The sequence below is a fragment of the Lissotriton vulgaris genome, chromosome 11 (assembly GCF_964263255.1).
Source record: "Lissotriton vulgaris chromosome 11, aLisVul1.2, whole genome shotgun sequence".
NCBI lineage: Eukaryota > Metazoa > Chordata > Amphibia > Caudata > Salamandridae > Lissotriton > Lissotriton vulgaris.
The window spans coordinates 56,811,638-56,837,436 of NC_141699.1; the positions used below are offsets into that span (position 1 = coordinate 56,811,638).

Sequence of the window (25,799 nt, forward strand, 5' to 3'; positions counted from 1 at the left end):
AGAGATCAGGGTAGACTTGTTATAAATAAATATCCTTTTATTTTCATAACAACTTGTGTGGTGTCCTTTCACTTGGTGTTCAAGAGGTATATGTGATGGTATAACAGCTGGCTTAACAAGCCCTCTAGAGTTTAACCTGAAGACTGCTCTTGTCCATGCTACTAGGATAGCTGGTCTATAAGGTTGACTTACAACCAATCATCAATAAGGGTTGTTTGGACTGATACATAGTGAACACTGCATATCAGGCCAACTTCTCACAGATGGTTCGATTAGTCTTTTGCCCCTATACCCAGGTCGGACGACCGATTTGCACGTCAGGACCGCTACGGACCTTCACCAGAGTTTCCTCTGGCTTCGCCCTGCCCAGGCATAGTTCATCATCTTTCGGGTCCTATCACGCACGCTCATGCTCCACCTCCCCAACGGAGTGGATGAGACGGGCCAGTGGTGCGCCCGCCGCTGGAAGCGCGGCGGGATCCCACCTCAGCCGGCGCGCGCCGGCCCTCACCTTCATTGCGCCACAGGGTTTCGTTCGGCCCTCCGACTCGCGCATGTGTTAGACTCCTTGGTCCGTGTTTCAAGGGGGCCGTGTAGGGTCCGGGCCCGCGGAGGGGATCCAGAACTCCCGGGCCACCGACCTTCCCACCGTGTTGAATCCTCCGGGCGGACTGCACGGACCCCACCCGTTTACCTCTCGACGGTTTCACGCCCTCTTATACTCTCTCTTCAAAGTTATTTTCAACTTTCCCTTACGGTACTTGTTGGCTACCGGTCTCGCGCCCGTATTTAGCCTTAGATGGAGTTTACCACCCGCTTTGGGCTGCATTCCCAAGCAACCCGACTCCGAGAAGACCCAATCCCGGCGCGCCGGGGGCCGCTACCGGTCTAACACCGTCCGCGGGGTGAGCCTCGATCAGAAGGACTTGGGCCCCCGGAGCGACACCGGGGAGTCTGTCTTCTGTACGCCACATTTCCCGCACCTGCCGCCGGGCGGGGATTCGGCGCTGGGCTCTTCCCTCTTCACTCGCCTCTACTGGGGGAATCCTGGTTAGTTTCTTTTCCTCCGCTTACTAATATGCTTAAATTCAGCGGGTCGCCACGTCTGATCTGAGGTCGTAGTCGGAAGAATGAAGCTGGAGCGTCAAAGGGGGCTGCCCGGGAGAGGGCAGGCCCCTGCCGGAGCAGGGGCCTGGCCTACCTGGCAATCACATCCGGAAGGGCTTCGCCCTCTCCGGGAAGCCGGCTACGGAGATGGGCGCCCGAGGCGCTGGCGGGACACCACAGACAGCCTCGCGCGGCACGCGCCCGGGATGGACCGGTCACCAGACCCCTTCTCGGGGCCAGGCGTGACCGCGGCGTACCTTCACGGCAGAACCCGGCGAGGGACCCTGCCACGGGCGATAGGGGGGTCTGAACTTGTGGGGGGGACGAAGGGGTAGCGGCAGGCCAGGGGACAAGCCCGGAGCACCCCACCCGGAAGCCCCGGCCGGGCCCCAGGACCCAGCCGGGGCTCCCAGGCCCGAGGCGCAGGGCGAGCCTCCCCGGGCCCGCCAGACCCCGTCCCGGGCACCCTGCCGCGCGGCAGGCCCAGGGAGGGAGCCCGATGGCTGGGGCAGCATCCCGGCTCGTCCAGCTGCCGGCCGAGGACCGCTAGGCCGAGAGGGGTCCCAGAGTACCTTGTCCGTAGTAATCTGGAGGAAGGCAACCCCCCTTTCTGGTAACCTTTGCGCACCGCAAGACTGAGGGGACCCTAGGAACAGACGCGCCCAACCTCTGAGAGCCCTAGTTAGGATCCGGGAGGAAAATGAGCCCTCATCGGGATATTCAGGGTGGCCCGGCCATCTGGTCACCCCATTGGAAAGCATTGCATGTTACCAGATGGCCGAGGGGAAAGATGCGTCCAGATGGCCCGGACCGAAAGTACTCCCATCTGCCCGCCCGAGCCTTCACGGTAGGGCTCCCGCCTGCCCATGCAGGGCTCAGGGGTTCTGCTTCCAGGGGCTCTGCGACCCCGGTCAAGCCTCAAGCCCAGAGGGAACCCCCAGAGCTCTCATGCACGGACACCCTGGGGAAGACCGCCGGGGATCCATGTAGCCCGTCCTGGGGCACTTTGCCATGTTGTGGGCCAGAGGAGGGAGCCCCCCTGATGGAGGGGAGGTGTGGTCCAGGCATAGCCCATCTGGTCCCCAGCAAGGAACTGCCAGCCCGGCCGGGAGGGGTGTTCCGGAGGAAGGCTACCCCTCTTTCTGGAAACTGGTGCGCACCAAGTGACAAAGGGGACCCAGCGCGCGGAAGCGCCCAACCTCCTGGAGACCTAGCTTGGTTAGGGAGGCAATTGAGCCCCCATAAGGACTTCCAGGCCGGCATGGCCATCAGGTCCCCCCATTGGAAATCAGTGAATGTGACCAGATGGCCGAGGGATTAGGTGCGACCAGATGGCCGAGACAAAAGTACCCCCATCTACCCGCCCTGAGCCTTTGCGGTAGGAGTCCCACCTGCCTTAGGAGGGCTCAGGAGCTAAGCCACCCGCCCCCTTCAGCTTGGGTCAGACCACTGGGGGGCGCGAGCTGCCGGGCCGCCTGTCCTTCCTCTGCTGGGTATGGTGAAGGGCCTCCCGTCAGGGGGCAGCCCCTCGAGTCTATTTCAGCATTTTTAGTGAAGGTTCCTCATTTCCTTTACTTTCTGCCTGCAGGGATGTTAGATATTTTTTTCCTTTCATGGATATTTGTTACTATATAGACAACAATTACAGGGACATTTAATTACACCAGTGGCAGTATCCCGGCGACCACTACATTACTTTTTCACTTTAAAATGTATTTAACTCCTACCCCACCAAATTTACTAATATTGTTAGTATTTTGAGAAAGAAAACTATTTACTTATTTCATGTTTTTTAAACAGAAGTAAATTATAAATCTCTAAAAACGCAAAATCTCTAAATTAATGGTGAAGTAACAAGACGGATGTGATCAGCATCACAACAACAACTAGAAAGTGTTGCGGTTTCACATACAAAGCATAGGAGACATAGGAACCAATATAAATAAACATCCTCATATATCAATGCTCATTCCTAGAAGGCACTAAGAAACAGAAGGAACACTGAACTGTCACAGCAACACAACCTTCTAGGCACACTATTGTCATGTACATTTTAAATCTCGGTAACACGAAAAATAAAAAAAGACACCACACAATCTGCGTGGTGGCCGATCAGTCGGCTGGGAGGGCAGGAGAAGCAGCGGTGAACACCTGCGTGAAGAACAAGAGCAGGCGGGGCCAGTGGCAGTGATGCAGGCGGCCTTCCGGCCTGGCATGGTTGTATAGCGCAGACCACCTAGAATACTCCTAGACGGCGGCCCGGCCTGGGCGTTAGGAGCTGTTGAGCACGAGGCAGAGAAGACAGCGTCGAACAGAGAAGGCACGGCGGCAAACATTTGGGCAACAGCAGCGAGGAGCAGGTCAGGGCACCCACAGCACACCCGCGACACGGCCTAAGATCGGGCGGGAGGCCCTATAAAGGGCAGATAGTTGTCAATCGGCCAGGAGACGCAGCTGGGAGAAGTGAGGGGCAGCTAGATGCGAAGCGCTGAAGTTAACGAAGGAGTGGATGGGCACCTCAGGACCACAACTCATTACAACAATTTTGAATAAATACAAGAGGCTCCGATATATATATGAACTTTGTGTGGGGGTGAATTGTGGCAGGACTGTTGTGAGTTGCGGCCTACGTGACATCCATAAAGCGCGGCTTTGAGGTGAGGCGGAAAAGACAACAATAGAGTACGGCTGTGAGGACATTGCTGTCCCCCCAGGTCAGCATTGCTGTAACAAGGGTACACCTGACAAGTGAGCTGTGTGACAAGGATAAGGCCCAACATTCGGAACGTATTGAGTGCCCCCAGTGTTAAAGCAGCCCCACCATCTATAAAGGAGAGCAACAGCGAGAGAAAGCGGCAGTGAAGCAGACAATGAGTGGCAGGGGGTCCCGGGCGACCCAGCAGGGTAAGCTGGACAAGTTTTCATATGCCCAAGAGTTTCCCCCGTTACCGGAACGTAAAGAGCAAGCAGATAAAGGTGTGGAAGAGAAGGGCAGGCCAAGGTGACGCTGGAAGACATAATGGCGGCCCTTCATAAGGTACAGACCACAGTGGGATCTGTTTCTAAGGATGTTACTTTTCTACGCGCAGACTTTCAGAAAATGTCCGCTAGAGTAGCTGAGGTGAAACAGGTGACTACGTCCCTCACTAAAGATACTGCGCTCCTGATCAAAAAGGTAACACACTTGAGTCTGATAACAAACACATGGCGGCAAAACTGGACGACCAGGAAGGGCGCTCCCACCGTAATAATATTAGAATTACGGGATTGCCAGAATCGAAGGGGGCCCGCCATGGACCTCTACATTGAAGTCTTCATAAAGGAATGACTCCAGCCTAAAGGACTCTCCACCTTCTTTTCCGTGGAGCGGGTACATAGGGTACCAGGTGGTAGACCGAAACCTGGAGCCCCCCCCCCCCCCCCCCTCCCCCTCCCCAAGACCTGTGCTGGCCCGCATCTTCAACTTCTGGGATAGAGACGCCATTCTTCAAACGGTCCGGGTGGTACCACCCCTCCGAGTACAAAACTCGGTGATCTCTTTCTTTCCGGACTATACGGCGGCGGTATCCGCACGCCGCAGAAGTTTCTTTGAGGTCAAGAAGGCGTTGAAGGCACACAAACTACCATACTCCATGCTCTTCCCGGCAAAGCTCTGTGTGGTGGCAGACGGCAAAACTTGTTTTTTGAAACACCGGAAGAGACCCACGACTGGCTGGAGGGGTGGCGACCGGCGGAAAGGTTCGCACGAGCGCAAAGGAGGAGACGACGTCTTGGGAGAGAGGATGACCCTGAGGACATTGAGCAAGGAGGCGAAGAGACAGAACAGCCCCATAATGACTCCGGAGAATGAAACCACCAGATAAAATTCACACCCACGTAGGGTGGGTAAAGACTGGCACATGTTTCGGCCTGTCTCGGCGTTCCAACTACGAAGAATGTATCTATGGCTAAGGACTCTGGGGCAAGGGGAAGTTGCGGTCTTCCTCTGACTTCCTGCTCCCGTACATGCAAGTAAAGTTTCAGGGACTGGGTTCCAAGCACTCTGCTGAGTTGGGGTGGCGGGCAGTTTTGGGTCCGCATGGCAGAAAGGCAGGGAGGTGGGTAGGGGGGACGGGAATGTTTTCAAGTTGTTGTGGTATATTGTTTCTTTCATTGTTCTGTACGTGACTAGATATGCAGCAGTAGCACACGCAGCGAAGCACTCAAATTCACCTATAAGAAAAGTCACTAGTTCAATCATGACTATCGGGCATGGAAATGGGTGACGCAGCACAGGTTGAATCGACTGAAGGCCTAAGCTCCATGGTACCAACTCTTTCCATGATCACATGGAATGTGCGAGGCCTGGGAGATAAAATAAAACATGTTCTGGTACTGCAATGTATCAAAAGGGGTGGCCCGGCGGTGGTGTTGCTGCAAGAGACATCTTATGGGCATGGCCAGCAAAGCAATGGATAGGTGGGGAAACAAAATGGTGGTGCACTCTGAGTTTACGTCTGGATCCAGGGGGGTGGGTATACTGGTGAATAAACAGTTCCCGTTGATAATAAAAGAAGTCAAATCTGATGGGGCAGGGCAATTCGCTGCAATGGTAACGCAGTGGGAGGGGCGACCCCTGAACGTAGTGTCTGTATACATTCCCCCGGCGCTGCACGCAGTAACCTTCCCAGATCACAGTGCCTTTTTACTTGGGTTGCCGGAGGGGGAGCTAATTCTTGGAGGGGACTTCAACGCTATTTCAAATGACTCCTTAGATCGGTTTCCTCCGCGGGAGGGGACGTTCAGGATGTCACGTATGAGGAGCTTTATGGATGCCATGGGTCTCACCGATGTATGGAGAAGGTACCACCCAACAGAACGCCAATACACGTATCACTCGAATGTCCATAATAGCCTAACAAGAATAGACCACTTCCTGGGTTCCCTGGGTTGCCTTAGAAATTTGAGACGATAGAGATTAGGCCTCGGGACATCTCGGACCATTCCCTGCTTATGCTCCGGTATACTCTCTACTGCCAGAGACGGCGCCACACATATCCGATACGCCCAGGTTATCTACAGGTTCCCAGGATTAGGAAGGTGCTAAAACAAGTAACAAATCATTATTTTCAGGACAATGTGGGGTCAGTTGCTTCCTCAACTACCCCCTGGGAGGCATTTAAAACAGTCATCAGAGGGCTGGCCATAGCATCCATCACAGCAGATAAGCGGGAGGGGCAGATGGAGCTAAGAAATTTAGAGTCTGTTTTGCACACTGCAGAGACCCAACACACTACTGACCCAACCCATGACACATCCCACAGCTTACGCCTGAAGCAGCAACAACACAGGGCACACATGACAGAAATCACTAAGCAACAACTGGCGGCCATCAGACACAAAGTGTATGACGTAGGTGACAAGGCTGGGAAGTTACTGGCGTGGCTAGATAGAAGAGAGAAAAGCGATAGATGGATCTCGCAGCTTTGTACGGAGGAGGGACTGGCAACGACTGACCCGCATGAAATAGTAAACATGTTGGTGTGACACTTTTAAGTAATTTACTCCTCAGACTTGGAGATGTCCATAGAGGAGGCGTTAACCTATGTACAAGATCTAGCCATACCCAAGCTAACCTTGGAGGAAGCACAGAAACTGGAGGCTGATCTTACGATGGAAGAGTTGCGGGTGGCCATTGGGGCGCTGCAATCGGGCAAAGCTGTGGGACAAAATGGCATACCTGTCGAACTCTATAAGAGAATGACTGATTCCATTACACCTCACATGCTGAATATGTTCACTGATAGTTTACGGACGGGCGAACTCCCGCCAGACCAACGCACGGCCACCAAAGTCACTATCCTGAAACCAGGGAAACCGGCGAATAAATGTACCTCATATCGGCCTATTTCTTTAATAAATGCAGAGGCCAAAATTCTCGCAAAGCTATTAGCGAATCGGCTCACACCGCACCTACCAAAGCTCATACACCCAGATCAATCTGGCTTCATGCCAGGCAGAAGTACGGCTCTCAACTGGAGGAGACTACATGGGGTGATGGCCTGTGCGGCATACGTGCTGGAGCCCATGCTGGTGTTCTCCCTGGACACACACATGGCATTCGACATGGTTAAATGGCCTTTTCTCTTTGCTGTACTGCAAAATCTGGGGTTCCGACCAAAGTTCTGTTCCTGGGCCCGGCTCTTGTATACCAAGCCTCTGGCCCACGTCACAGCCAATGGTCACATTTCTGATGATTTTCCCCTGGCGAGGGGCACGCGTCTGGGCTGCCCACTGTTGCCGCTGCTTTTTGCTCTGGCCAATCATACAAGGCCTTAAATGGACAGATAGCTGGTAAGACCGATTGTCCCTGTATGCCAATGATATCCTGTTATATCGGACCTTGCTGAGGCGCTACATACTGACCTTCCTAAATGTGTGACGGTTTATGGTAGGGCGTCTGGATACACCATAAACTGGTCTAAGTCCGTACTCTATATACTGCTCTGCCCACCTCCGAGACTGCCTGACAGCTGCCCGCTTCAGATTGGGGGAAGTACGGTTAAATATTTGGGGGATCTACATTACTGCCGATTCCGGGGAATTTTTCACAAAAAATGTGCAACAACCGCTGGAACGTCTCAAGGGAGACGTGCGCCACTGAGAGTCGCTGCCCCTAACACTATAAAGGATGCCAGTGCTCTTCAAAATGATGGCCCTACCCCGATTTTTATATGTATTGGAAAACAAGCCATATATGGTGCAGCCAACTTACTTTAAGACTATCTCAGAGCAGGTCTCTAGCCTTATGGGGTAATAAACCAGCACGTATTGCACAGGCTAAGTTAGTGCGTGGTTGGTACGATGGAGGGATAGCACTCCCCAACATACAGCGTTATTATTAGGCAGCACAACTGAAAGTGGTTAATCAATGGATCCATGTCACGCAGAATGATCCGGCATTTAAGGCAGACAGAGCGCAGCTTGACATGAGATGTATGCTTGCTCCCCTATACGATAAGAAAATGTATTCTACACTGTTCGGACCACTGCATCATACACTAACATTGTGGCATGCGGCCCAGGCCAAATTAGGATTGCGAGGGGTCCTGACCCAACTTACACCTCTGAGGGACATGAAAAAGCAAGGAAGACTCAGGAATAGTAAGGGATTTGATCATTGGGACGATATTGGGATATCCACGATAGGAGATTTGTGGCAGGGAGTTGAGATAGTCTCCTTTGAACGGCTTCAGCAGCAATATGACCTGGCCCCCTCAGAACTGTTCAGGTACACACAAATACGACATGACCTGATGACGGTGCTGCCGCCAGGCTCCGAGGTTCCTGAGGCATCACCTATGGAGGACAGGGTCTTGACTGATTACATGCCAAGGAGGGCCACCTCGCTTATGTACCGGAAACTAGTAAATAACATGCCCAACCCGACAGAGCCTCTGAGAGGTAAATGGTCACAAGATATTGGTGAGATGGATGACTCGGAGTGGCAAGAAGCATAGGCATCCCCAAAAGAGGTGGGCATACCCTCCCGTCTCAGACTAGTGCAACTCCGCATCTTACACCGATCATACTACACTAGGAGCGCCTTACACAAGATGGGGAGGGCAGAACACCCCTTTTGCATGTGTGGTTGCGGGGAAGAGGGAGCCTTCTTTCACACTATATGGGACTGCCCTAGAATAACGGAATACTGGGCACAAGTAATGAGGACAATATCACAATCAGAGGAAGTGTCGCTTTTACCAGAACCAAGAGGTCGCCTCTTAAACATATGGGAACCTAATGACCTCACGTGCTGTGGGCAGAGTTGGGCAACACTAGGAATTATGGTTGCTAAAAGGAACGTAGCACAAAAATGAAGAGGGGTGGAGGTGCCGTCTCTGGCAGCTTGGGAAAGAGACATGGATGCGGCCATGATAGTCGAAAGGGCGGCATTCAGTAGTAGGGGATGCCCTAAAAAGTGGAGTAAAATCTGGGGGGCCTGGAATCCGTATAGGGGCAACATCTGTGATCCACCACCGGATAGAGTTGATGATGACTCGGACTCTGATGCAGTATGAAGACCCAGGGATAAATGGAAGGGGTCTGATTTATGATGCTGAGAACGTACAAAATTGTGACTATATTAATTGACGATAATTATGATGAAGTGATGTGCTGCACTGCCTTTTTATGTACAGAATTGTCTTACTGTATTGTTGAATTGGAAATTAATAAAAACTTTTTTTTTTTTTTTTAAAGGTCTCTACCCTCTACAATACATTTTCCTCACACTCTCCAAACAATAAGAGCACTCAGTTTTCACAATTTGAAGCAGCAAGTATAGATCTAAAAGTCCCCAACCCGCCCCAGGTCTCGGATTTGCCACAACTCGAAGGCTTTTCACCTGTATCCTATGAGCACGCGACTAAACTTCTCTTGGCCACTAAATCCAGATCACCTTTGGATCCATGTCCTCCTAAAATAATCCACACAGTTAGGGAGGCAGTTGCACGTCCACATAAGGAGTTATTCAAACTAGATATTAAAACGAGGACATTCCCTAAAATATGGGGGGAAAACTCAATTTTACCACCTTAAAAAAATCTAACTAGGATAAAACAGATCCAGGAATGGTTGGGGAAGTGGGCAGTTCTACGCCCAGAGTGCTGGGGAGCAGGGAGGGATGTATAGGGGGTTATACTGTTGTTGTTATGTTTGTTTGCTGCAGATTCACGTACCATGGAAAAAATGCCCAGAGAGACAATAGTTGGCGCAATAGGACTAGCAGGACCTATTGAGCAGAGAAGGGCCCCTTCCCTCCTCCCCACCTTGGGCTGTATGAGGAGATATGGCAAGCATAAAGATATGATATATTTGGATTCCAGCATCTGTCATGTAATGTAAATGGGCTACGGGAAAAACTGGAAAGATGAATCGCACTACAGTTTATTAAAAGACATGACGCCGGAGATAGTGCGCTGTCCAACATCGTTTGAGCCCATTCCCAGTTCTTAAGTTGTGTCATCAAGATCCTCTGCATGTCTGATTTTTAGACCTGCTACCTTCTTTTTGGTAAATATAGTTTTCTTATTTTTCTGAACGTGTTGATCGTCTTTGGACTTCACGCGTTCTTCCTTGTTTTCTGACTGCCCACTTCTTTCGGATGTTTGTGACGAAGTATGAAAGGTTCGAGAGGAACATGTATCAGTACCTTGATATCTATCAGGTTTTATCAAATTATCCCTATTCCTGAGGTTATACCTCCTTTCAGAGAACTCCTTTTGAGGAGACCTACTTCTGGAGTGAGAATGCTTCGCTTTAGAAGTATGTTTGCTATTTTCCCACTTCATTTTAGGAGGAGTAGGAGTGTTTTTTGTAAAGACCTTTTCAGAACTTTCTGACAGTTGTGTGACTGTATAGTTCTACTAATCTTTGTATATTACTAAGTAATTCATCGTCCGACATTGCTTCAATGTCAGGGTCAGGTGTATAGCTGGCTAAAATCGGCCATGTTGCTACTGGTCTACCTAGTGGACCGAGCCTGGTAATGTGATTTAAATGTTTTAGGGGGCCTTTAAACCAAGGTTCATGCTCCTGGTATGTAAGTGGAATTTCAATATCATCAAAAGGAATGTATTTCTCTGGTGGTTCATCTTCTTTGTAGAAGTGAATCACTTTTGTTCTTGGATCTGCTTCAGGGAAGATTATTCATGAATAGAATACCTCTGTCTGATGATATTTGTGTGCCTCTATCACAAAAACTACCCTACCACCGCTTACTGATAGGCCATTTCGTATGAGTTTTATAGTGATGGCTTTCCTTACATTATCAGGAATGATTATAGAATCCTCCTCGGTCTCTTGGAGACCTGTAAAGTTTAAAGCCTGTACGGCGTTGTCACCTGTAGCTCCAGCCTCAGTATTATTATTGAGGGACATTTTGTTGACTGAAAGTTTACAGAGCAAGTTTCAAGGAAACAAAGATAAGATACACAATATTTTGGAACACTGTATCCTTCAACGTTGAACAAACCAAGAAAGCTAATACATAGGATTTTCGTCCTACTCAGATATGGCGGATATTTTATCCTTTTACCCACTCCAGACGTCTATTGGAGTATTTTACGGGAAAAAGGGGTCTCTGAGAAAAGCATGACTGAGTTACTTTAGTATCTAGCGTTAAATTAGTGCTTTACTAAACGCTGGGCCCCATGTGGTGTAGTTTCTATATTCCCAGTAGACACTGCGCATTGGAATAATATATCCTATAGATTTGACGTAGGACTTAAGTCAACTAGGTCTTTATCGAATATACTAAACTTAATTGTGTGTGTGCCAGCTAACTCAGAGGTCATTAGAAACTTTCTCGAATACACAAGAAGGGATTAGTTTCTGACAACCGAATAAACATGTGGTAGAAAAGGGGGTGGTGATGGACGGAGCATCTGAACCAATCAAACACTCGCACCCAGTCAACAGATCTGGGATTAATCCATCACCGTTCTTTAGCCCACTCTGCCACCCCAGTTCAGACATGGCCATATGCAAATCAGTATGACCCTGTGCCTCATGGGAATAGTCCACCCAAACTGCCAAGCCATGCCTTCCCTGGAAAGGATTCAAGCTTCCTAGGACCGGTTTCTGGCATTACAGCAGTCTTCAGCCAGGCTTGCTTGAATCCAGTGGCAAAGTGAGCAATGGACTCACGTCTGAGCATACCCTGCCAACTTATGGCGACAAAGCGGTACAAAAGGGGATGGTGATGGACGGAGCATCTGAACCAATCAAACACTCACACCCAGTCAACAGATCTGGGTTTAATCCATCACCACATAAACATGACAACTTTGTTTCCCAAGAATAAGAATAGATTTCTCAGAGTCGAGGAAACAATAGATAAGTATTTCACTCGGTCAATTGTGCATGCTTTGTTTCTACATCGTTGCCAAGAAATAGTGAGACGGACATTTTCAATAAAAGGTTTATTGAACAGTCTTCTTTCTCATGCAAGAGAGGTGAACGGTCACAAATGTAATGCAGACTGCAAAGTATAATGCGTACTGCGTAAACAGTAATATAATACTGTAAGAGCATTGTATGGTTTCTAAGCCATATAAAATACATACATAAATACACAGGTTAAAATACTGAACTGGTGCTTCTAAAATACGCCTACCCCAATGTACCTAACCTAGGTCTAGTACGAGGGAAGAAGTAAGTATTACGTAGCATAGGTTTAGTGTGTGCCAAGAATCTACCAAAGGTTTCTCTAAGTTCTAATCAGCTCCATACCTTGTACCTTGGTTTAGAATGAAGGAGGTTTGGTATCTCTGTCTCAGGATTCCATTTCCCAACACCCCGCAAGGGGAGCCGGAAACACTGGAGCTGAATTCTCGGCAGGAGAAAGGCAGCTTCCTGATCAGTGCGTCAAATTAAGAGTCAGCTTCCTTCTGTACTTGGTGTAGCGAGCTGCGTCGGGCAAGTGGGTCTTCGAACTGCTCCGAACCACTGTATCTTGCTTGAGCAAGTGAAGGTATATTTATACCTTGAAGGTGTTTAGGAATGCCATAGTTTGACGTAAAGTCGGCATATGAAGGTCAGGAATGAACCCCTGGGGAATAGTTGTTCATTGTAAAGTAACTGAGTTCTTAGAGAAATCAATATTCAAGCAAGGGGAAGTTCCCTAACTGCTAAAGCCTGTTTTCCAAGAAATCGTTGTGACTTTTTATGAACGGATGGAAGTAGCCATGCCTGTATTTGGGAAGCATGGGCTATGATTAAATAAGGGATTGATTTCTATGCCTATATAAGGGAAATGTGAATTGTACCTATATAAGGGCATGAATCGTGAAAATTCTGTCGGAACCTAAAACACCATGCAACAACAGGAAATTGATCATTATTTTAAGGAAAATGAATGATCTGTAGAATCGGCCCAGACCCTCTGAGAAGCCTTCAAGGCGGTGATTCGGGGACATGCATTGTCCTATAAAGCAGGTGCAAAATAGGGGAAGAATGTTGGGCTACTCCGACTAGAACAGGAACTATTGAAGTTAGAAAGTGAACTCACTACACATGAGGGGCAGATAGTGCACTCATTCTCAAACTAAAACAAGCAGATTATAGAGACGAGCGTAGAGATATGGCGAGAACATTGGATAGACTCAAGCTTGTTCGCATATATGAACTGGGGGATAAAGCTGGGAAATTGTTGGTCTGGCTAGACAGAAGAGAAATGTCAAACCGGCTGGTCACTGAGCCGGTGGGGGAATCAAGAAAATCTCACAGACACACAGGACATTACTAACGAATTTGCCAGGTACTATGAACAGCTTTACACTCCAAAGTCTAAAGACAGGACAGTGAGGTGAAGGAACTGCTGTCGGAAATGTGATTTCTGATGCTAGTAGACGGCGATAGAACTTTGCTTGATAGTGACCTATGTGAGGAAATAGCTCAAGCCATTCAGAATTTCCAGACAGGGAAGGCAATGGGCCCAAGTGTTCTCCCGTTTGAGCTTTACACATTGAGGCCAGACAGTATAGCCACCCACCTTAAGGCAAGGTATGGGGAGAGTCTGGAGACAAGACCAGAGAGTAGCCACACTAGTGCTGATACACAAAGAGGGAAAACCTAAACATAAATGCTTGTCATATAGACCCATATCATTGCTGAATGCGGTGGTCAAAATTCTTAGCAAATTACTAGCCTGGCCCAGGTAATCTCCGGGTTAGTCCACTGTCAAATTTAAAGGAAACTTGAACGCATATATTATAAAAATATGATTTAATCTCAAATTAAAACAGCACAGCACAACTGCTCTGGTGAGAAACTCCAGAGAACATCTTCTTTAGTACTTGGAATACCTATCATAACTAAGCAGCATGAGGCACACATAGAACAGTGATGGAATGCATTTAAAGAAAACACTGTACATAAGTAAAAAGAGAAAATGTAACACATCCCTCCCCCTTAACAACTTACATATAGTCTTTCATTCTGACAGGCGGTCTGGCATTTCTATTACCAGTTTTGATAGTGGAAGCAACAGAATCAGATCCATTGAAAACTATAAGATCGCAAGGCTCAGCAATTCTACCATCATTGACATGATCAGGAAAATGACATTTGCTAACTTTTCGTACATTTCAAACTCTGCCACCTTGTGTCACAACACAATTGAAGTTACCTTTAACTATTTTAATAGGAGCTATATACTAGGAAGAATCTTTAGTGTTAAATCGTGGTTTCCGTATCCTTACCCATTCACCCACAGCAAAAGAAGGTTCCTTCACTTTAATTTCGGTGTCATAACACTCTTTCATTTTCTCCAGTTTTTGTTGAACTTTAAATGAAATACATTGTAAAACATTCTGTGAATTAATACCCACAAGACTCTGCCATTTTCTTCTTGATCCACCATGGACAAATTCTAGAAACTGGTTCTCTACCTCTCAGGGGGCGAAACTGACTAAAATCAGTAGTAGAATGTGGGGTAATGCGATACACCCCAAGTTTTTCTCTCAAAACAATCCATTCTTTACCAGACTTCTAAGCTATTTCCACACCATCTTTAAGCATACGGTTGAATCTTTCAACCACCAATCGCCCCAGACGCACTACCAATACAGTCTCAGACCATGACATACACACCCTTCTCCACTCTTACGTCCCGGCTCCCCAAAATTGCCTAGCCACCAACCACCTGTCCATCCCAACGATTCTCTCTAACCCCCTCAGGCACCACTCCCATAACAACAGAGGCTCCGTCCCCAACAACCTCACAAATGTACCCCTCACTATAGATCCTTCCTCCACCCTCTGCACCCCCAGACTCAAATGCATACTTCTCAACTGCAGATCGGCCCAAAGACATTCCGCGGGGGTCGCCGATCTCATCATTTCTCTGGAACCTGATCTAGCCATTCTGACTGAAACATGGTTGTCTGATTCTTCTACACCTATCATGGATATCATAGTCCCCCCCAACTACTGAATCATTAGACTTGACAGGACCAAAAAGACAGGCGGTGGAATTGCCTGTATTTACAGAAGCAACCTTTCAGTTATTAAAGCGTCCGCCCCCTCTCTTACTTCCTGTGAATACCTCTGCCTTGATGTCATCAGCGAAAGCAAACCGGTATGCTCACTACACATCATATACCACCCACCTGGGGACAAGCTCTCCTTCTCCCAACAACTCATGGACACAATCTCAACCAACTCAGGACGGCAAAACACCCAAATTTTCCTTGGCGACTACAATCTCCATTGGAATGACAGCAGTGACACAGTGGTAAATAGCCTCAAAAACTTCCTCAATGCCCTTGATCTCACCCAAATATGCAATAACCCGACCCATGAGAAAGGTTCTATCCTCGACCTTATTATCTCCAAAGAGGACGCTGTTCAACTTGAGTCAATCCAACCTTGTGACTGGTCAGATCATCATATTGTCTCCTTCCTCATCAATGAAAGTTTGGAAAAGAGAAATGAAGAAACTTAACCCAAACTCCTTACCGCCTAACAGCTGCAATCTCCTACTTCCCCCTTCCGGAGCTACGGACGTTCAACTCCTGACTGACCACTATCTCAATGCTATGACCACAATAATCAATGAGGCTGCACCCATGCAACAGAAAAGAGTTTCGTCCAAGATCTCCAACCCATGGTATGACGGGAGCCTCAATGAAGATAGACGGGCCATGCGAATGGCAGAGCGCACCTGGAGATCAGCCCCCTGTGCACTGCACCTAAAAACCCTGAAGAAACAGAGAAACGCCTACTTCAGGAAAATAAAACGCTCAAAAAGAGATTTCTTCAGCCTCCAGCTCGCCCAAGCAAAAAAACGCCCAGGAAAACTGTTTGAGCTAATCAGAACACAATCCAAAGAACAACCCCAGACACTCAGCACCATAGTCGTTACACCTTCCTGTGAAGACTTCTCTGATTTCTTTAACCAAAAAAACGACAACTTAAGAAGAGATCTCCTCAATGACGCAATCCTTTACTCCAACCCCCAACACACAGCATTGTCTGAACCAAAGAACAATGCTACATGGTCATCCTTTGGCACCTACTCCGAAGAAGAAATTGGCAGACTGCTCAGCACCCTGAAACCATCCAATCACCTCACTGGCACCCATCCTGCTAACGCTGTAAAAGACTTTATCCCTTTGCTCCTCCCACTCTGGACTAAGATTATCAATAGCTCTCTTCAACAAGGAACCATCCCTAACGCCCTCAAAGTCGGACAAGTCACACCGCTACTAAAAAGAACAACAGCAGACCCCACTGATCTAAACAATTACCGTCCTATTACAAATATTTCCACTCTCGCTAAACTGTTGGAAAAATGCATACAGCTACAACTGACTAAACACATAGATAAGTTTGATCTCCTCAACCCTCATCAATCAGGCTTCCGAGCAGGGCACAGTACCGAAACTGCAATGACTCACATAGTTGACGACGCCCTCCAAATCCTAGACCAAAATGATACCTGCCTCCTCATCCTTCTTGATCTCTCTTCAGCATTCGACACAGTTAAACATGAGAACCTACTCGAACTATTAAACACAAGAATGGGTATATCTGGGACTGTTCTCAAGTGGTTCACTTCCTTTCTACACAACCGGTCTCAGAGATTCAAAAGCAACAACCTGATGTCCTCTCCGGTACCTGTATCGCTAGGCGTCCCTCAAGGATCCTCCCTCTCCCCAACACTGTTCAACCTACTTATGGAACCTCTCACTACTTTGTTACAAGCATCCAATGTTCACTTCCACATGTATGCCGACGACACCCAACTTTATCTCAAAATACAATCCCCCAAGGACATCATGCTTCTTAACACCACGATCAGAAACACCCAATCCTGGCTTGCCGAGAATCACCTCAAACTCAATGCGCTGAAGACGGAGTTCCTCCTGATCTCACCTCCCGCAAAAATCTCTACCGCTCAAACATGGCTTAAGCACCTAACTGCTCTAAATGTACACCTACCATCGTAGACTCAGCAAAATCTTTAGGCATAACACTTGACGCCAATCTCAACATGCAGCAGCACATCAGCAAGGCAACCAAAGGAGCGAACTTCCAAATCAATACCTTGAGAAACCTTAAACCCTTCCTTCCAGCCAAAGTCTTCCAAACTGCAGGACAATCTATAGTCATCCCGCACATAGAATACGGCAGCATCGCCCTCTGCGGGCTCCCCCTAACTACAATGGCACCCCTAAGAGCGTCCCTTAAGGCTGCAGCGAGACTCATCACTGGCTCAAAAAAACACTTGCATATTTCCCCTGACTTTAAATCCCTGAACTGGCTACCTTTTGAAGCCAGAATACATCTGAAAATCGCCTGCATGACACACAAGGCTGTACACATGAACTCACCTGCCTACCTCACTCAAAAGCTGACAATTTCTGGTGGCTCTAGAACTACTAGAAGCCCAAACAATCTTCTGCTGAAGCCTCAAAGATTTCGGAAGGAAAAAACCTATAAACGCTCCTTCTCAGGAATGGCGCCCAGGATCTGGAACTCACTCCCTCCTGAAACCAGGCTCATCTCCTCCAACAAACTTTTTAAGAAAGAAGTAAAAGCGATCCTCATGGCTAAATACACATGATCTATTATTCTGTATTTCTCAGGACTCCGCTCTGTACTACCTGCCTGACCCCTTGGACTATTTGTATTACTTGTATTATCGACTTACTTGATTGTATACGTTCCCTCTTTGTATATTTTTATATTATTGACGTACCGGTCTGACTTTGCATACTGTACCTACACCACCTCAACTATTCCTACTCTTGTATTACTGATGCACCTGTGTGACTATGCACCCTGTACTCACCTACCTCAACTATGCCTACCTTTATGCTATCTCCAAAAGCATTTTAAGCACGCTTAAACAAGTATATGCGCCCTCATTTTGTACTTTTATATTATTGGCGTACCTGTTTGACTATGCACCTTGTACCTACACTACCTCAACTATGACCTACCTCTTGCATTTTGACCTACCTATGTAACTATGCACCTTGTACCTAACTACCTCAACTATTACCTACTATTATTCTATCACCCCTTGTCCTTGTAAAGCGCTCTGATATCTGCAAAGATCTTGGTCGCGCTATATAAAACTTTCAAAATAAATAAATAAATAAATAACCTGACCGTTCCCTTGTGGCTCATAAAGAGCTGTGGTGCAATGTTTAATATTATGCAACCTCAAACATTTTTCCATTTTATGAGACATCAATTGCACCCCATTATCAGGTACAAGAACTTCTGGACAATATTCTCTAGCAAAAATCTCTCAGAAAAATTCAATGATGGTCTGAGTTGTAGCATGTTGAACACATTTAACCTCAGGCCATTTAGAATGTTAATCAACAATCACTAGCAAAGTGATACTCTTGAGGCAGAGAATAGAGTGGACCAGAAACATCAAACGCAGTAACACCTTATCTCTATTAACACACACAGAACATTCTCTCACAGTTCTGTCTTCATTTTGTCCATAGTCGAGCACCAAAAACTAGATCTCATTAATCTTTTCATGGAAGACATCCCAGGATGTCCTTCATGAGCACGTTTAAGGATAATCTCACGCATAGATTCAGGTGGAACACATTTACCGTCCTTTCAAATCAAATCACTCTCTACTGTGAGTTCTGTGGATACTTGTGAAAATGATTTCATTTCAATAGGAACACACTTATCTTTAGGCCAACCATTTATAATAAAATTCTTATGAACACTTCAAGTATTATCAGCAATCACATATTTGTTCCATTCTTCTTCTAATATGATGGAAAATTCTTATGAAACTAAATCTGAAATAGAAGCAATAATCTCAACATCTCGAGAATCTTCCATTTTCCCTACTTCAGGACAAGGTAAACGGGAAGGAATCTGCGGTAGCATTACGCTTCCCTGGGACATAATCCACAGAAAAATATTCTTGCAGTCTTGACATGAGTCTACTTATTCTAGCAGTAGCATTCCACCCATCTCCGGGTAACAAGATAGAAACAAGAGGTTTGTGATCTGTTCTCCAGACAAATTTATTGCCCCAAATGTAATTTCGAAAATGTTCAACTCTCCAAACACACCCAAAAAGTTCCTTCTCAATTACAGAATAACTTCTTTCCGTTTCCTTTAGAGTGTGGGAAGCAAATGCCACACACCATTCATCCTTTCGGGACTTCGGAGACAGTACTCCACCTAGCCTACATAAACTGGCATCAACTGTCACAAAACATGTCTTATTCATACAAAAAGGCTTTAAAGTAGTAGCCTTAACAATTTCATTTTTGATCAACTGGAAAGCCTCTTCCTGTTTCTGCATTCAGCAAAACTCCACATTATGCCTAGTAAGCTCTCTCAACGGTTCCATACTCGTGGCAAAATGTTTAATAAATTTACTATAGTGCTCACATAGTCCTGCAAAAGATAAAAGTTTCTCCTTGTTGTCAGGAGATGGTGCATTCACAATTGCTACTACCAAAGATTTCTTTGGAACAACTACATCTCTGGATAGAGTATGACCCAAATACTCAACTGTTCTACAAAACATCTTGCATTTGTTTTGCTTTAGAGTTAGTCCATTTAGTTCTAGACATTTGTACACTTACTTCACATGTTAAGCATGTTTCTCAAGATTAGGAGAGAATACAAGAATATCGTCTTAGAAAGATGGGTCACAAATCTTTCCACATCCTTAAAAATATGATACATTGCTCACTGAAAGACTGACGCCGCAGAGGCTAATCCAAAAGGCATTCTCTTATATTGAAATAACCCCTGCGGCATTTTGAAACCAGTACATTTTCTAGAATCTTCAGTTAGGACAATTTGGTGATATGCAGAATGCAAATCGAATGTTGAAACTTTTTATAGCACCCTCTAGCATACAAACAACTTAATTTATATAAGGCAATGAATGACAGTCCACTATCAAATTAGCATTTAACGCCCTGAAATAAACATAACCTCAAACTTTTGTCAGATTTTCTCGCAAGAACAATGGGAGAAAGCCACTCCAAGGATTCCACCTCTTCTATGATGTCCTCTTTTATAAGATTTTCTAAAAGTAACTTAAGATCCTCTCTTACACACAAAGGTACACTTCTCAACTTTGGCTTAACAAGCGAAATTCCATCTTTAAGTTTAATTTTGTGAGAAATGTTTTTCAGTTTTCCTAACTTTTCCGAACAGACTTTAGGAAAACGACTTATAATATCAGTACTCTCGTTCTTGTAATCCTTGTTTCCATCTTCTTGAGACACCACCAACACAGGATCACCACTCTTGGGATTGAGAATAATTCCCAGACTACACTGGTCTTTCCAACATAATACATTCACTACTTTGACAGCAACGTACCTTTTAATGTTGGCCACACGCCCTTTAAATTCCACCACAACATCCACGTAACCCTCTAAATCAATCTTTGAACAATGTCTGGTTCCATCAAATCACTAAGGGAAAAAACATTTTTAAACCGATCAAAGAAAAGGTCCTTAGTAACAATAGTCCAAGGAGAACCAGATGTTGTAATTTGGCAGCGATCGGGGTTAGCATCTAGCTGAACCCATCTTGGATTTGGCAGCCATTTTGTATGCCATGTGCTACTACATGCTCACCATGTGCTCTGTCCTAGCTTTCTGTCATTTGTTCTTGTGCTCTGCCTAGTGACAAGGTATATTTAGCCTCTTCTGCTTTTTGCACATGCTCAGTTGAGCTTGCAGCTTTCTATGCAGCTTCTATTAGTCTGTAACTGTCAGATGTGTTTGCTAGAATTAGCAACTGTTAGCTCTTCCCACTTGTTGATTGTACATTTTTTGTTTGACCTTTATATGTACCTAAAACCTTCTTCTTGTTCTTATACCGCCTTCTTTTGAGCTCCTTTGTGTGTATAAAAGGAGCATGTTCCTTCCGTTCATTGTGCTACTTCATACACTACCGAAGGGTGTTGTGTGAATGTAGTTCCACCTCATGAGGTTTAATAAACCTTGTATTTTATATTTCAGTTTCCGTGCCAACTTCTATCCTATTGGTCTGAGGACTTGTGTAGAGAAGGGCGAACCCCTAGAACTGGTACGCCTTGCTGAGGCCCACCAAGACAAATTGGCGCTCAACGAGTGGGGCTCATTGGCGACTCGGATGCCCGAAGGAGTGGTCGAAACGAAGGATTGGAATCTCATTTTAGACGATCATTGCCCGAGGAGACCCGCGTCTTGGCAAACCATGGCGTTTTTCTTCTCTTTCTGATCTGACCATCCAGGTGGTGCCAGTACTCGACTGAGATCTCTTCTGTTGATTCGCCGTGCAGTGACCATTTGGTCCATTTATGAATTTGGCAGTTGAAATCTGGACACCAAGGGATTGGGAATAGTCGTTATGCGACACTTGCTGTTGGTTTGATGCCAGTGATTGGTAAGATCCTATATGCGACTTAATGTGGGCTTTGGAATTTGTATTGGCCAATTTGGGATTTGTAAGTGATTGATATATGAATTGCAATTTATATAGGTAGGTAATGATTAGAATTTTCTCTGTTTTGAATTGATTTGAATGGGGCACCGTACAAGCATACTTCAAGCGCTACTTTGTGTATAATACTGCACATTCTGCACTATTTTTGGCGTGCCTGTTTCTATAACAGTTCGTAGGATGTGTTGCTTTTGTGGAGGTTCCAGTTTGAGACTTGATGAAGCACAACCGCCCCCCCGGGGGGGGGGGGGACGCCTAATAGGGACATGTATATTAAGTATGGTATTTCTTCTATAATGTACAACACGTTATGGAATAAATATACTAGCAAGGATCCTGAGTTGCGTTGGCCTATGCATGGGTCATTTGTTTTACGAAAGATTCAGTATGTGCAACAATGTATGCTTAAGCGAAAACTAGGCAAGATATGTTTGATTGTGTACAAATGTGGGAGAAAGAAGTGCGTGAATGAATGAAGCATGAACAAGCCTTGATTGAAAAAGAACAGCGAAAGAACATTCATGCAAAAGCGTTAGAAATGAAAAATAAAGAAATGAAAGAACTAAAAGAGAGAGGATAGGGAGCGCCATTTACAGGTAACTGGCCAATACGCTGTTCGGCACCCCCTCTATCCTATCCTTAATAAACCGAAAGATGATTTCTTGTTATTAGATCGTTCTCCGCCTCCGTATATTTTTCCTTCTACTCCTCATGAGTCAGATGAAGACTCTTCTGCAGACCAGGAGAAAGCAAGGGAAACTCGTTTTAGGTTGTCCGCTGAGCATGCGTCTAATCTTAGATTTGCTGCTCGTAAAGCTGTTCGTAGTGTTGCCCCTGCTTCTGACCTTTTAGATGGAATGAAAGATTGGCTTGAAAGGGAGCAAATATATTATACTGAGGTATTTGCCACAGAGGTCCTTGATCGGTTTAGGAAACATTGAGGAATTAGAGCCCGTTGATGTAGCAAATGACTGTAAGCAAATGTGTGATGGTCTTTTTGTTTTCTCTCAGGTGGCTGACTCAATCAGATGTTTGGTTAAACTGCGTGCTGATGCAGTCCGTTTGCTAGAAGAGAAAAAGGCAGCAGAGGCAGCTGCACAAACATCTCAAATCAGCGTGACACAGGCTACTACTTCTGAAACAGATAAGAATGTAGTAGTTCATGTGAGGCCTATGCGGGAAGCAGCACCTTTGTATGTTCCTCCTAGAGGCGAGGGAACAGATGATAATAAGGATTCCGCTGATGCAAAGGGTTATTTTGTTTATAATTGGGTTTACACTCCTTGGAAAAGAGCGGATGTCATGGCTATTAAAACTGCATTACCTGTTCCGCTGAAGAATACAGCAGCTTTTTATGAGGAAGTTGAGGGTGCTATTAGCTCTACTATGACTCTGCCAGATATTGACCTATTTTTCGGATTGATATTACCCCCTGATTTGTGGAGAACTGTTCGTAAAGTTGATGATTGTGCGACTTTTGGGGCATTATGGAAAGATTTAGAACAAATGGATGTAGAAAGGGAACCCACACAAAAACCGTGTTGGTTAATTTTAGATCTTCCCACAGCTATATTAGTTAAGTTAAAGATGATTATTCCCCCTGAAAAGATAGATTGGACTGTATTAGCATCTTCCAAGCAAAAAGCAGATGAATCAGTTTCTGACTTCTTTACACGCTTTGAGGAGGTGTTCCACGATTGTAGTGGCCAGTCATTGACAGATGACAAAGGCAGGCATCTGGTTGTCGATAAATATGTCGCAAACCTGTTGCCAGGAATAGCTAGTCGCCTAAAGGCCAGTGAGAGTTCATGGACTACCTCTTCTCCGGTTTCTCTTTTGACTATGGCTCAGTATTATGAACACCAGGAGTTAGGAGCGAAGGGCAGTGAGGATAAGAAGACTAAGGAGTTCAAAACGAAGGTTATGTTGGCTCAGGCTTATGGTCCGCCTTCTAGAGGTAATGATAGAGGTGGACGTGGATCTTATGGTTCGTCTTTTCCTTCTTCTACTCGTTTGAATTTGTATGTTGACCAGTGTGCGTACTGCAGGAAATTTGGACATTGGGCTTCTGATTGTCCAGCACTACGTGCTCAGCAGTATCCACGTGGATGGGGACAAACGAGAAATCGCTCAGGATATTCAGGGCCTAGAGGAAGCACGGATGATCGTGCTAGGGTTGATGCTAATACATGTGGACAGGATGGGTTTAACACTTTTGAAAGACAAAATCAATATCAAATGTCCGATTATGTGCTGTCTGATTTGAAAGATTCTGCTTATGAATAGGATTGCCTAGGATGGGGTAATGAATCAGTTGAAGTTCCAGTAGATTAGAAGGGTCCCTATGTTAGAGCACATGCTTTGGGTTCTACAGATCAGTTTCTGGTTGATACAGGAGCCACTTGTAGCGCCTTATATAAACACTTGGTTCCAAGGGCTCCAATGTCTGGCTTAACTATTATATCAATAGGTTTCGATGGAACACCTTCCATTAGTCCACTATCACAACCACTTGCATTTCATATTGACAAGTTTACTGCTCCATGTCCATTTTTGCTTTCTCCAAACACACCAGACAATATTGTGGGTCTTGATATGCTCAAATATTTCAGGGCTACGATACGATGTTCTCAGGAAGGTGTACGTGTCATATTAAATGACAACTACCCTGTGATTGAGAGATCATGTATTGTTAAAGAGGACATTGCATTAGCTGCACTCCCATGTACTTTGTGGGCTACTTCAGATACCAATGTAGGGCAAATGGTTATTCTGCCAGTACATATTAGTGTCAAGGAGGGCGCTTCATTACCACGATTGCCTCAATGTAAAATTTCTCAAGAAGGTGAAGAAACACTTATACGCATTGTCTAGGATTTGATTACGGTGGGGGTTGTGGAAGAAGTTCCTTATAATGTTTGCAACAGTCCTATTCTTCCCATTTTGAAAAAAGGCCCCGACACTAGGATTTACAGATTCATCATTGATTTGCGAGAAGTTAACAGGATTGTAGTACCGCAATACCCTGTGGTTTCTGAAATCACAACACTGCTTACCTTAGTTCCTCCAACAGCAACTACATTTTCTGTGATCGATCTGAAGAATGCTTTTTCACAATACCTATTCATCCTGATAGCCGATATTTGTTCAGTTTCACTTTGAATAATAGATCTACAGATTTTGTAGAATTCCTCAAGGGTACACTGAGAGTCCGGGCATTTACAGTCAAGTAGAGGTTAAAAATGGTCAGACTAAGAATAGAGCCCTGGGGGACTCCAACCTTCATGCCAGGCATGGAGGCCAAGAAGGGGGAAGCCATATTTCTTGGGCCCTGTCCTGTAGGAAAGAATCCAAACAAGCCAATGCTGTCCCGCCAATTCCCAGATTCCTCAATCTGTCAAGGAGTTTCACTCAGGTGTGGCCGGTCCATTTATGTGGAGGGGCCACGCCCTTCCACATTTTGCCCTGTAAGAACAGTGTCTGTCAGGCTGAATAAAGGTCACCCTGACTAAGCATGGGCGGAAAATCCGTTCCGATCGCGGATTTTCAGTAAATTCGCAATCCGCAAGATTCGCGAATTTCCCGCAAAATCCGCGAGCGGAACGGATTGCGTCAAAAGTTCAAGCTGACTTTTTGTAACTATTTTAGAATGGCGCCGGCAAGCTGCCAGAGCCTCTAAAATAGTTACAAAAAGTCAGCTTAAACAGGAAGCACTAATAGATAAAGTAAAGCAGGTGCTAGAGTCGAATCTCAAATTCAGTTACACAATCATTAATCACCCCAAACTTGGGGTGATTAATGACTGTGTAACTTAATTTGACCTTCAACTCAAGCACCTGCTATACTTTATCTATTAGTGCTTCCTGTTGAAGGTGACTTATGGCTGAGGGCAGAAGGGCACAAAGTGGGACAGAGGGCATGAGTTAGGCAGAGGGCAGAAGGGCAAAGAAACCAGTGGGGCAGAGGGCAAAAGGGCACAAACAAGAGTGGGGCAGAGAGCAGAAAGGCACAAAAACAAGTGGTACAGAGGGCAGAAGGGCATAAAAAACGAGGGTGGCAGTGATGAACCAGGCAACAAAAAAAACACGAACACGCAAAGCGCCCCGCGAATACACAAAGTTCCCCGTGAACACCCGCGAACACGCAAAAATAAAAAATACGCAAATTTACGAATTTTGCGGATTGCGAATTCGGAAATCCGCAGA

The 25,799-nt window shown here is 46.0% G+C and overlaps 1 long non-coding RNA gene and 1 pseudogene across 1 annotated transcript in view; both read right to left on the reverse strand.

Annotated features, from left to right (window-relative positions):
- The window catches only part of LOC147678952 (28S ribosomal RNA), a 4,538-nt pseudogene extending 3,442 nt beyond the window's left edge, over window positions 1–1,096 (reverse strand).
- Window positions 1–25,799, reverse strand: part of LOC147678951 (uncharacterized) — a 55,431-nt gene that overhangs the window by 9,689 nt on the left and 19,943 nt on the right. The window lies entirely within an intron of this gene.